Here is a 14715-nt window from a genome sequence, read left to right as displayed (position 1 = left end):
TCTACTGCATATGATTGAGAGAGAGATTTATGTTGTAATGTATTGTGTTTGTTGATGATTTTAAATGTTTTTACTGATGATTTTAAATGTTGTTATTGATTTTAAACAATTGAATGTTTTATCATGTAAAGCACATTGAGTTGCCTTGTGTATGAAATACGCAATACAAATAAATTTGCCTTGCCACTTAGTACGTAGTACGAGCTTTTAACCCACATTCCTTTTACTGCCGTGGTTTAAAAAAGGTCACTTTTCTATCATTATTACAAAACATTAAAGTGAGAAAAAATCCACCATGAAACAAAGTTTGAGTTTAGTTGCCTTTTTTTTAAACTTCCTTGTAAAACAGCCCAAAGGAGAAAAAAAACCTGTTGTTGGTAAGAGACGGAGTCCGTCATTATACTCAAGTCCTAGAAAGATGGGGTGACCAATGCGTCCAATTAGTCCTTCCTATCTCCTTTCCTATCCACTGTTCCTTCACCCACGGAAGTGTTTAATTGGCGGCCATGATAAATAGCGTCCAAGTTCTCTTTAAGGCCAGGAAAAGAGGCTCAATGCTTCCTTTATAACCTCCTTTAGCCTAGGAAACTCTGATGTATCCTTTACCAAAGGAGACGAGATAATGTTGACCCACAATTCCTTGCAGCAACAACATTTAAAGGGACACGCACACCCGAGCACTCACAGAAACTCACGATAACCAACAAGTAACGGAGATCATGTCAGTTACCAATGCAATAATATCCCTTGAACAACGTTAAATAAATAATCTAAAACCCATATATTATTATATGTAAGACATTATCAGATTATAACTGACATAAAACAGAAACTGTGGTGTAAGAAAAAGATTTCAGACATTTTTAGCCTCGTTATGTTTTATTCAACATAATTCATGGAAGGTGAGTGTGAGCAAGTTTCACTTTTGTTCCTGATTTACATTCAAACCTCGTGATATTTGAGATTATATCAGTGGAAAGTGTTATGAATGAGCTTTTAGTCCATTTTTGAAAATGTGTTGTTTTTTCACCACAACAGACGTCACTAACCTTCACTGCCGTCAGATTATTACATCACCTTGTTGAAGTGTGTCTGATTGTCAAAACAAACATGATGGCCGTTTCCTAACTCCTCTCCTAACACCTTTTCTTAACCTCGTGACGTCATCCATAGGAAAGGAGATAGGAGGGTCTATTTGGATGCAGCCAAAGTCTGTTACCAAACAAAATGGTGGCTCAACAAGGAAGAAAATGATGTGACTAAAACACTGGTATTTTCAATGATCTTTTATGAGAGCGTAGTGTGTAGCGGCACATATATATATATATATATATATATATATATATGAAAGAAGCGCCAGCCGGCCAGCCCGAGACAACATGGCCTGAACCTGTCCGATCAGAATGAAGTTGATGTCTCTTTAAGGCCAAACACGTTTCAAGCCCACACTATTTACATTTGTGCAAGTATATAGTTATAAACATGATGAGAAGCTTCATGTGCCGCTACACACTACGTCTGGTTGAAGCACACTGTTTATATTGGGCACACATTGTGCACACAGGCAGCATTGTGGCCAGCTAAGTGGCAGCAGGGGTCCTCAGGTAAAGACGGGAGCATTCGAGCAGATCGCCTGTATTAAATAGATGGTGGGGCTGATGTATATGTTTCTGGGTTATTCAGTTTAAAAAGAGAGTTAAAACAACCTCTTTTGTGTCCAAGTGTGCAACGATTATTACGACAGTACCGATTAAAAAGGAAAAAAACAACAGAAAATCCTCCCTACGGTGCTGAACACTGAAGGTAGGGGTAACATTACTCCGTAGAGGAGAAAAATGACAACATCGAGGGCCCCTACGCTCAACAGCGCTGGTAAGAACACTGCAAGGAAATAACGCAAACATTATATCAATATTTAAAAGCACTTTTGAAACTAAAGACGTTACTGTCTGTGACATCATCACCACGCCCACCAGACAACAAAACATAGCATGGAAGAGAAGCCGGCAAGAAAGATATGTATTTTGACTAGGGCTGGGACTTTAAACTAATAATTGTGATTGCATAAAAATAAAGCATTAAAAAATTACAAATTAATCACTTTTTTTTTCACTCCAACCAAGTAAAGTGAAGTGTGTACTTATATGATTCTGATATATTATCATTACATTAGTGGTTATATGGTCTAACGATATGTTAATAATATTGTTTATTGTCAATAGTTTATATGACAATATACCGTCCAGTAAAATGTGTTTACGTCCCAGGCCTAGAATGCACATCACATTTGTATATTCAAATGCTAGCTTAGTCTAAATAGCAGTACACGGAGCCGGTTCCAGCTCACTGAGACCAGCGGACTTTAACTCACTGAGCAGATCAGGGACAAAGAACTTTGGACAATTGTTGTTACCAGAGGAAAGTTTACAATAACGTGACCTCATCAGATGTGAGTACCTTCTTTTAATACATGACTTTTTCACTCTTTATGTTTCCAGCACATCAGAAATTCAGTTGTGACCATGTTTGGATTTCAGTTATGCGTTGTACATAACTGAAAAAAAATTTCCTCTATTTGATTATTTATCTACTTTAAAAATGTTATTTAGGGTCGGGCCCCCTCTGGGCCTCACTTAGGGGACCGCGTCGGGGGGGAGCTGCTTTGGGGCCTTGGCTCCTCTGCTGGGGCCTTGAGCAGAGGGCTCTCTGGGCCCCAACCTCGGGGGTTGGGTGCGGGAGTGTGTGGGGTGTGTGTGTGTGTGTGTGTGTGGGGGGGGGGGTTCGGTACTGGGGATCGGTTACCGGTGTGTATGTGGGGGGCGGTGGCTGCCTCTCGGCTTGGGATCTTGGGGGCGTCTGGGGGACTGCTTCACCGTGTGGGGGTGACCCAGGGCTCCTTGGCCCACACTCTTTCTTGCGAGCCTGGCTGTGTCTTTGGGCCCGGGGCAGCGCTTGGGTTTACATTAGCGGTTCTTACACATACATTGGTCTACGATGCACTGACATGCCTTGGACTGTGGGATAAAACTGGTACCGGGCTTAACTTTAGACACGTTGATCCTAAATACCTGTTTTAGGTATCACCACTCACTCCTTCCCTCTGTCCACAGCCACCACCATTATAGCTAAGCCTCACACTGGTCACTATACTGGCTTGATTGCACAACACAATAGGCACAATATGCACAACTACAACTTCACATCTCTTCCCCACCCTTTACATTTTCTACCTTGAGTCTCTCCTCCCTGCTGGTGTTCATTCATATACATTAATGTACAGTATATAAGTCCCACCTTCGTCCTATAGACCCCTATACAAATGGAAATGATCACCGACTGCACCCAGCCAATAGGCTTCAACTTCCTGTTTTTAAGACTGTCAATCAAAGTGAATGTAGAACTGTGCACGGAAACAAGGCAGCAAACAGGTAAATATGATTTTGACTCTTACCTGACCCATAGACTTATGTCACTGTGACCTGATGCAACTTTTTTATGTTCCGCGATGCGCATGCAGAAAAGTAGAGGCGTGGCTTCTGGTAGTTTGGCAGAGGCAGGGGGAGGAAGTGACGCAGTTTAGGGCGGGACATTGAGAAGTTTCTCAGAAACTCCGGAAATCAGCTTTAAGTTAAAATGATAAAATAACCGCTTGTTTCCCGGGTAGTATGAGCATACTTAATAATGCATTACCATGTATATTATTGTCACGGCAAATTTGCGGTTGACCTCATTTGGAGACATGATGATCTATGGTTGAATGATGAAGTCCATTCAAAGCATGATGATTTTATATAAAAAAAGGATTTATTAAAAAGAGTACAAAAAAGCTTATATTCTGTAGAGAGGACAAACAGCCAGCTACCAACTGGGAAAGTTCCACAGCTTAAAGTTTATACAGATAGAGAAAGGTCCCACACTGATGAGAGGAAAAGGAGGGGGTCAGATGCCCCCAACAGTGGAGACGTTGGAGCATTGATATCTGTCTTGATAGTGTGTGTGCGTCAGTTGGTGTGTGTGTGTATGTCTTTATTTATTTTTTTATTTATTTATTCAGTTTATTTCCGACATGGTTACATTCACTTTTTTTTTTTTTCTTTTTTTGTACATGCCGAAAAAGGAGACGAGAGAAGCAGTTTGCTTATCCGGGTCCCGTCCCCTGTTTTACCATCGCAAATTTACATGGGTTTACATGTCTCTCTGGTCAAACATTCTTGATTTCTTCTGAACGTCCATCTGTAGTCAGTCCTCTCTATCTTTGTTTGTGTTGGCCTTGTTCCCTGCCAGACGTTGTTAGCATTCCTCCAGTTCAAGAATAGTTCCTCTTTCGAAGGTGTTTGGAAGGTTTTTCCCTTTTCATCCACAATGTCACCTTGTTTTGTCTCTACATCAAGGGTAATCCAGCTGTTGTTAGTTCCATTGGCAGTGTTGTATCCTCCACTGTCTGATGATGGGATCAGATCCAACTTGTATAAACACATCACTACATCCCAGTTCACAAGCAAGGCAGTATTTTAATGTAATATATCTTAGTTCATAAGCGTGTTTCTAACTGCTGTTATTAGTTTTATTGGCAGTGTTGTATTTTCCACTGTTAGATTTAACTTGTATAAACACATTATTATATCTCAGCTCATAAGCAAGGCAGTAATTTCATTGTATAAAAAAAAACGTGTTTCTAACTGCATATGACAATAAACACTTTGAATTTTAAATTTAATGTAATCCTTACTCACCCCACCACCTAGCAATTGAAATGAATAAATGACAGACCTTTTTTACTCTTGGTTTCACATTTAAATCGGTCTCCGTAAAATAATCACAGTCTGAGTTTTGTTTCCAGTGTTTATATAGATCTGGGTCCATATCCATGATTACCATCAGTAGTGTTGTTGTTTAGGTGGATCCTTCGTATTTTCCCAAGTTGTCCATCGTTTTGATGAGAACTGGTTTTCCGTCCTCTTCTTCCAGGATGTAAATCCTGCAGTTTTTTGACCAAGTCTTCATAATCTTTCCTTCTTTTTTTATTTGGCGTGCTTTCCATGCAATGCTTGCATTTTGTTTCGTCAGGTTTTCATTGATGTACACCTTCGTTCCCTTGAGTTTATTTCTTTGCTTGAGTAGTTCTCCTTTGAATTTTATATTCGTGAAGGTTATTTTTACAGCTCTGGTATCATTTCTCTTTGGCAGGAGACGGCAGGAGTTGATGTTGTCAGGGTTCAGGACAATGTCCTTCGACTTCAGGAAGTCAATGACCTGTTGTTCAATCAATTTTGTTTCTTCGTCACTCCTGGGTTTTATCTTTAGGCCTGTGATGATGACATCTTTCTCTCTTTCCTTTTGTTCCAGCTGTTCAACCCTCGCGTTCAACAATTTTATCTCTTCAGCATTTCTTTCATTCTTTTCTTTCAGTACCTTTGCTTCGCTTTGTAGGTTTTCCAGCGTCTTTTCCAACGACTTTATCTCGGCAGATAGGTTTCGTAGACCCTCGCGTATCATCTCCTTGACCTCTTCCAAACCCAAATTGGGTTCTGAAGGGCCTCCCTGCGGTTTTTTCACCATTTTCCTTCAGTCTTGGGCCCAGTTTTTTAGGCTGTTCAGGCTGTTCAGCTGTAGCCAGCTGTAGCCAAGGTCGTGTTATCGGAGCAAACGAAAACACGTCTGCTGTCTCCAAAGACCAGAGATTAGATGTAGCATATCTGTGTGTGTATGTGAAAGAATGTGATTTTTTGGTATGAGGCCTTCAGCAGAGACTGTTTGTTGCTGGCACTGTGAATACACTGTACTGTGGATAATCTAATCTAACATGACTCAGCAAAGGAGCAACGTCTCTGTTCAAAAGCACAACGATATAATGCATTCATTGTGTATAAACACATGACAAATTGTACACATGGACACACATTTGATGATATGATGATTAATATAATAATTGCCATAACATTATAAAGTTTAAAGGATCTCCCACCGTAACACTCTTCTTTGTCTCTTCATGTTTTAAAAACAGCAGCTAGAGCTGATCTTACACCAGACATGTTTGTTTTTTATTTCCAGACTCGGAGGAAATAATCTTCCACATGGATTACAGAGTGATATTACTGCTGGTTCATTTTGGTAAGAGCAGAGAGTCCTATGTGTGTTTTTATCCTACAACCTTACGCTCCTTCCTTCATCTCCTGCTCTCAGGATTCAGCTTCAGTGTAAGATCTGACTTGTTTCATCGTGAGTATAACTATGTGAACATCTCGATGAAGTGGACCGATGCTCAGCGTTACTGCAGAGAGAAACACACTGACCTGGCAACCTTTGACAGCATGGACGACATCCTGAAGTTAAACAGACCCAGCTTGGTAACACCGTACACATGGATCGGACTATGGGATGATCCACGAGCCTGGAAGGAAGGAACGCTGAATGATGACAACTCATGGAAATGGTCATCAACTGGAAAAAGCCTGACTGGTTTCAGCAATTGGGCCAAAAATCAACCCAATTTTTATAAAGCACTAGAGAAATGTGCGATGATTGACACTTCAGGGAGATGGTTTGATAGCTTCTGTTCTCATAAAAAATCCTTTGTGTGTTACACAGGTGAGAAATCTAAAGTTACTACGGTTCTTTCTTTTCTGTTTGCTAGAGAAACACTAACAACCAAAACAAATTCCTTGTACAGTATGTGTGAATTACTTGGTGAATAAAAACTGACTCTGATTCTATTGAATCCCGAATGACCACTAGAGGCGGTGCTTCAAGCACTGAATGACATAATCTCACACATGCACACGTCAAGTATTACCAACAATGTCACGTGTGACCTGGAAGTCTATAACTCCTGTTCTAGTCTGAGGCACTGTCTCCTCACTATCTACTGACAAAAGAACAAGAATTATGAATGACTGACTGCTCTGGTGGTCATCCAGGATTCAAAGAACCGTAGGAACATGTAGAGATGCACAGATACCAATACTGGTATCAGTACCAGAGCCTGGTGCCAGGGTTCTGCAAGACCAGCGTGGATCATTTCTTGTACGTGCTACTTTATTCCCCCATCCAAGCAATGATCTTTATAATGCAGATCAAATCCTGTCATGATGAAGTGCAGAGGATCTGAATAGATCTCAGTCAAAGGCGTACTGAAACAATCTAAAGCCTCATTTAAAGGAGCATAGGGCAGGATTTGAGAAAAAATAAACATTCATTTTAAGATTTTTTTAATGCTAATGGGTGATGAAGCGCTCTAAACCAAAGAGGATGAGTTCACACTTATTTCTACATATTTCCTTGAAAAGAGTGTGATACATTTTGAATTCTAGATCCTGCCGATAGGCGGAGTTTGAGATTCTTGCCGGGGGGGGGGGCAGCAAAAAAATAAGTATATATAACGTCTCAAGTTTCGCTTCACAAATAAGGAATAAAAACAAATGTACCGATGTAACTGTTTTTATTATTATTGTTTTTAATTCCTGTAACACAAGTTTTGAAAGCTGTATTATGGACCTGCCAAAATAAATCCAAAATGCATCTTTAAACGTTCAGCCCCCACTGTAGCTTAAAGAATGAGAGCGTAAAGTTGCTCAAATTAAGCAGTGTTATTATTTACATGATATATCATACAACACTGGATACACGTGCTTTAATATCTGAGATACATGGAGGGACAAACTTGCTGTCAGTTGTAAGTCACTAAGTTAAACAACAAGTTAGAATAAAATCATCCATATGAATTAAAAGCATTTAAAAGTCCAACAATGTAGATTATGGCATTTAAAGTCATAATCGTACCTCCACCTTTTCTGATTGTCTATGTGCTGCAGTGGTCAGTGGAGAGGTGAGTAGATCATCACAACAACCTTTATATCCAGACACTGAGTGCAGGGTTTGCTCCTTCTCTGTTCCAGCCACTTGTTTTCTCGGTGCATCACTACAAACAACCGATTTATGGGTCCACAGATCACCCGCGGTGTCCGCCATGTTGTAAACAAACAAAACTCTGACCTGCTACGGGAAGCAGGAGGGTCAAATGTCATTGGCTTTGCTTTTTTTTTTTTTTTACCTGGTTTCATTTTGTGAACCTTTAAATTTTATATCCACATTTTTATGATTTCCTCGTCACTGTGTATTTGGCACTGAACATATGTGCATATTATGTACATTATTATAAAAAATTTACTTTTTTAGAATGAATTTGGGAAAACTTAAATGAAAACTTTTGATCACTAGGGGGCAATGCCCACCCTGAAAATGACCACCACCTAAACCTTTAAATGATATGTCACGAGACGCCAATTTTACTGCTTAGAGTTTACCATTTCTGTGTAGTTTACCGTTTCATGGTCTTTAGATACTTTACTGTCTTTAAAACTTCCTGAAACCATAGCAACCATGGTAAATAGAGTCAACTACTGTAATCCATTTTATATTTATTGTATTTGGTTGTTTTACAGAAGGTGGGAAGATTTTGCTCAAATCATGTGAGATTACGTTATGAGAAATTTGAAATGTGCGTTTGCTACACTTGTTACACACTCAGCCACATGTTTTGCTGGTAAAATACCATGGGAATGTGTTATATGGTCCCATGGGGCATTTCTGTGAATCTCTGACAGTTTCTGCTCTAAACTATCATCTGTATCTGTCATCGTAGAGTAACCACTTTCTTTCTCTCCTGTAGAATCGACTCCTCCAGGCCAAAAGACCTACACTTTCATTTCCATTGTAACAACATGGGACAAAGCCCAGTCTTACTGCAGGACCCATCACACAGACCTGGCCCTGATCGAAAATGATCTGGAGAATATGAGTGCGCTGAAACATCAAAGTGGCTTTGTGTGGATCGGTTTGAGGAGAGAACCATGGGTGTGGTCTGACGGTAGCAACAGCTCTTTCACAAACTGGAACACGGGTCAGCCTGACAACAGTGGTTATAATGATCTCTGTGTCGTTGAGTTGGATGAACACAAGTGGGAAGATGCTCCATGTATTAAAGAGTTTGTGTTCCTCTGCTATGAAGGTATGTTTACCTGGAGTTCACATGGCAACAGTTTTCATGTGAACAACATGGTAACACTTCTCCTTTGGGTTTGTCATTAGATCATCTTAAAAAGAAGGTGAACACAACAAGGATGAAGATGCAGAGTGATGCTGACCTTTCTGACCCGGCTATCAATGAGCAGATTCTGAAGCAGGTCAAAGTGATTCCAACCATCCCATAAATATAAACTTCATTACTAATTCATGTCCAGAAATGTCTTTGGAGTCATTTTAACGGTTAGCCTCAAACACGCATAATAACAGCTGATCATATGTTATTGTTCCTATTTTCAGATCAAAGCACAGCTGAGTCATGATGGAGTAACTGGAGTCAAAGTGAACTGGAAGATTCAACCCCAAAAAGTGGAAAAAGATCAACAAGATGCTGAAACTGATGAGATTCACTGCAATCCATAAAGTTTTCTGTAGCCGCTAAATCAGCATAAACCACAGAAACATCAACGATCTCCTTTAGTTTCAATAGAGCAGCAAAAGAGTGGTCCGTGGACCACTGCTGGTCCTCTAGCGACCCATAGTGGTGCTCTAGTTTAATGGGCAGATATATTTTTAAATAGAATATAATATTTTTAAATCAATGTGTTTCTCTGTATATTTAAGTCAACGATTTTTACTTTTCTTCTTACGCACTGCTGTGCAAATGATGCAAAGTTTGCAAATTCATGGAAAAATCCTTTCTCAGTCAAAGCAGCTGTTTTGCTTCATCTCTGGCCTCCGTAAAGACTTCTTCTTCACTGAAATACATCTCATTAGCATATCAAGCTGCTCTGTCACCATCCATTCTTCCATTTTCTGACCCGCTGCCTCCTTTTCAGGGTCACGGGGGTCTCCAGCTTTTTCTGAGTCACCTTCAGTCTCATTAGCACTTCACAAACTCAGGGCCACAAAATTCACAAAGGTCTAAAATAAAGGGTGGTAATGAATTTGCTTCCCTAAATCCTTTAGTGACGCAGTTTCTTACCTGCTGCGTGGAATTCACTAAAGGCTCTATTCTCCCATGTGCATGAGTCCAAAAAGCCCTGGAATGTGGGTGTTCCCATTCAAATCTGGTTTTATGCTTATTCTCTGGTGTGCGTAAGTCGTTTTCCTCTTACGCCCTTCTAACCCTGGAATAAGTGCAGCGCCCCCATAAGGTGAAACATTATATTGCACTAGAAATATGGACTTAGTTACATTTGGAGCCACACAGACTTGTGTGTCGTGCAGCAGTAGCTGTGATCACTCAGCTCAGGTCACTTTAAACTATTTATATTTAAAACTGTGTATTATGGAAGTTAATGGTTCTGTTTCACTGTAACATCCCTCTGTATTAAAGCAGGATGCTCTGTGGACGCATTATTTCCTCATATCTACATCATCTAAATCTGTCACGCTTTACAGTGATGATGATGATGATGATGATGATCAAGGAGAGAGATTTGAACTATGACTCAGCCACACTGCAATAATCTGATCAAATCAACCTGTTACATTATTTATCAATGAAGGCGTTTCAAATGTGAACTTTATCATTTTCACAGATTTCAATGACATTTACAAGCGTTGGGAAAACTCCATGTTCTGTGATTTCTAGACTGCCCCCAAAAAATGACATCACCACCTACTTTCCTTCAGCCCGCCTTCATTCACACATATGCACTTTTTGGCTCCTTACGCACGATGGGCGTGTCAGCAACCTGGACCGGAGAATACATTTAGGAGAGAAGCGTGTCACGGTGAATTTGCGGTTGACCTCATTTGGAGACATGATTTATTGCTCTGGTTGAATGATGGAGTCCAGTCGAAGCATTGATGATTTTATATAAAAAAGATTTATTATAAAACTAAATGAAAAGAGTACAAAGAAGCTTCCATCCTGTAAGAATGAAAGGCAGCCCACAACAAGGATGGTCAAAAGGCTCCGGGCAGAGGAAAAAGCAAGACTGCCTAAAAAGGGAGGAGGTAAATTCAGTTTGTTCTGTTCGTTCGGAGATGGCGCTCCCGGTATCGGGGGTGATAGTCAGATGTGCGTAGGTGTGTGTATGTGTGTGTGTGTGTATGATGTGAATGTGTGTAAATGGATGTGTATTGGATGTGTATTGGATGTGTATTGGATGTGTATTGGATGTGTATGCACGACTATGTGAGTGTGTGTGTGTCTCTCACCAAAAGGGTGCCTTTGTGTCTGGCCTTGAGGTATAAGATGTGTTTTGGGAAACATGTGGCTGACCTTGAGAAGAGAGCAGGAGACGACATGAGACAGCAGAAAGGAAAAGTCACAACTTAAAGCCTTAAAAAAAATAAGGTCAATGAGTAAATATTAGGGATGTAACGATTCACTCAACTCCCGATTCGATTCACGATACCGAGTTCACGATACGATTCTCTCACGATTCATTTTACAAAATGGGACTGTACTTAAATGACTGAAAAATATTCATTTATTTTATTTAAAATACTGTACTATTTTCCTTTTATTTTTCATTGTCAAAAGAATCCCTTGATGAACTATTCAAACAATGCAATTTAACTAAAAATAAATCTTGAATGAAATAAATAAAGGAATAATACAAATGAAGAAGAAGCCTATTAATTTAAATTCTGGTTCCATAGTAAACAATACAAAACTGCATAATAGTTTTTTTTTTTTTTAAAGTGCAACTGAAAATGTATTTTGTGCCTTAACAATTAGACTTTAAAAAAAAAAAAAAAACAGTCTGCATTGTATTTGCGTCAGATATTTGTTTGAACCAGCAGAGGGCGCTGGTAACCCAGTGGTCGGTTGGGATGCAGCTAAGTGCAGTGAAGAACAGATGCTATGCTAGCAGACAGAGTTAATCGAAAAACGTGACTTTTACAGATATTCACTTAATATTACAGACATTCTTTTGGTGCTAAAGGGGTAATGAATCATTTATGAATATGTTTAATAGTAGAAGGCGGCCAGAAAGAAAGTATTAGCAGATTTCGCCCGCCGCCATGACTTCTGGTTAGCGCCCTCTGCTGGTTAAAAAAAGTACTGCGATTCAATTTTCACAGCATTGATGTGAACCTTGATACCTATGAATCGATTTTTAACTGCCTTACGATTAATCGTTACATCCCTAGTAAATATATGAGTAAATGTATTTGTATACATAATTAACCAATTTTGCCCTTACAAGCGCGTAACTGTTGGTGCGCATAAAAAGTCCAGACGGGAGAATAGAGCCCAATAGGAATAGTTTCATTTAATAATATAAGAAATCTATTGAGACTAAGAAATGTGATGTTGTAGTGCACACACACACACACACACACACACACACACACACACACACACACACACACACACACACTTGCTATGGGGGGTGGATCGCTTCTAAATTCACACGCACAATGCACAAGTCACATCTGCATGTGCAGACGTGTTAACGTACAGACACTTTAATGTACATACACATTAAAACGTATGCACACGTACGCCACACCTGGATGTACATAAACATAAGTATATCAGTCACACGTAGACACAGGTGTGTCGTGAGTGAAGCTATAGTGATCAGGTGACCTTCACTATGTAACACCGTCTATGTGACATGTAAACACTCAGAAAAAAATATTACACGCTTACGTGTGCAGGTATGTAAGTGTGTGTGTGAGTGTGAGTGTATAACGAACCACCATTTAGTCCAGTTACAGTCTGTGTCACTACACAGACTGTAACTGTGAAGCCATTACTTCAACTTCCGGCAGCTGAGCTGACAGCAGCAAAAGAGCAGAGCGGAGCTCACAGAGGAATTTATTTACTAAACATGAACTTTTTCTTCTGAGAAATGATACGATACCTCAACATCAAACTATCATTTACCATCTGACTCTGGCTCTGAGGTAATCATCTACTGCTTTTTTATTTGCTGGCTCAACTGGAAAGCTAAGTAGCAAGCTAGCTAGCTACAAGTAGCAAGCTAACTAGCAGAAGAATGGCTCTTTCCACAACAGAATACAGCAGTCTCCTCCAAAAGATTACTGAACTGGAGACTACAGTGTGAGGAATACAAGTAAACATTGAGGTTAATGGACACTGTGGATATGATAATGATACGACTGTGCCGCTGTTTCAAAACAGCGGAGTGGATAAAGCTAACTCGCTACCAGCCCGTGCTAACAAAGCTATCAGGCCTAGGGAGGATCCTGTTCCCGTTGATAAGCCAACAGGTGCGAGTCCTCCCTGGAATACTCTGGGAGCTAAGCCTAAGAAAAAGTCATATCCACTTCAAAGGCTAACGGGCCGAGCAAAGCGCCCTGATATCAATAATGAGACGGACTGGCCTGCACTGGCTTCGCAGACTGCAGCCTCAACATCAACTCCCTTGTCTGCCCAGGCACAAAAGTGGACATCTGCTAAAGGCAGGAGTATCACCAAGTCACAAACCCAGTTTCATGTAGAACTGGGTAATCGATTCGCCCCACTGCTGAATGACCTAGGATCTGCTCTAATGAGGTCAACACACAACCTTCTGGAACTGCGAAGACTGAAAGTGCTTCAGGAAAACAAAAGCGACATGGTAGGCCAAAGCAACAACCTCACACACTGATAGTGGGAGACGTTTCTGTTAAAGATGCTCAGAAGATGTTTAGCAGCAACGTGAAAGTGATCTGCTTACCTAATGACACAGTATCAGACCTGGCTGACAAAATCTTGCATATCGTTGCAGATTACCCACATTTGAAAAATGTTGTGATTCATTGTGGGTTAAATGATTTAGCCAAGGAGGAGTCTGAGGTGTTAAAGCAGGATTTCACCCATCTGCTAAAAACTGTGAGCTGTATACAGCCTAAAGTGTTCATCAGTGGCCAGATACCTCCAGTCCACAAAGGAGATCTGAAATTCTCAAGGATTTACTCTTTGAATAAATTTCTGTCTTCGGCTTGTGCTGCCCTTTCACTAAATTTTATAGAAAATTTTCCTATTTTTTGGGAACGTCGTCATCTTTTTAGAGCAGATGGACTGTGTCTAAACAAGGCTGGAGTAAAACTCTTCACATCCAACTTGTTTTACTTCACCAGTCACACTGCTATCAGTTCTGATAAAGACAGAGGACAACATGTACCATCGGAGAACAAAACAACAAGGAAAGAACATGGAGTCAATGAGCTTCCAGCAAGAAATAAAAATCGCCAAAATGAAGAGGTCAACCCAACCCCCGCATCTCAGGACCCACCTGCTTCACCCCAAAATTCACCTACTTCCACCTCATCCAGCTTCTCTCCTACCCATGCCTTCTTGGATTTAACTGCCCAGATGAACGAGCTGGTTCTGGCTGGCACAAGACTAACACCCCACCCTTTACCCCACCATGGTCAATCTGCACCACCCATCCCTCCTCGACGATACCAGGCTCAGGATCACTCTTCTCCTCAGGCCAGCTGTGTTCAACTTAGAGCGACACAGGCCTGATGTGTGCTGGGTCCGGACTGCAATAGCTCTATTTTTAGGAACGGCCAGAAAAAGTCAGGGCCTTATGGAGTTAATGCAGCTTCTTTAATTCCTGTGGTGACAGGTAACACAGGTAAAATTGTGAAATTAAAGAAAAGCAAAAAGCTTTATAGAGATAAAAATTTGACTCCTATAACATGTCATCCAAAAAGTCCACCAGTGTCTCCAGTAAAGTCTTTAAAATTAGCTCTTCTTAATGTTAGATCTCTTGT

The 14715-nt window shown here is 40.4% G+C and overlaps 1 long non-coding RNA gene across 1 annotated transcript; it reads left to right on the top strand.

The window, feature by feature from the left end:
• The first annotated feature begins 2360 nt into the window (after positions 1-2360).
• LOC114478253 (uncharacterized) lies at positions 2361-6296 on the top strand. Its single transcript, XR_003675829.1, has 3 exons — positions 2361-2449; positions 6052-6111; positions 6184-6296. It is a non-coding gene; the product is annotated as an uncharacterized LOC114478253 (long non-coding RNA).
• Positions 6297-14715: the final 8419 nt, after the last annotated feature.

This window comes from Gouania willdenowi, chromosome 16, assembly GCF_900634775.1.
Source record: "Gouania willdenowi chromosome 16, fGouWil2.1, whole genome shotgun sequence".
NCBI classification, from domain to species: domain Eukaryota; kingdom Metazoa; phylum Chordata; class Actinopteri; order Blenniiformes; family Gobiesocidae; genus Gouania; species Gouania willdenowi.
Note: the sequence above shows the minus strand (reverse complement) of the source record. Positions and strands in the feature narration are given on the sequence as shown.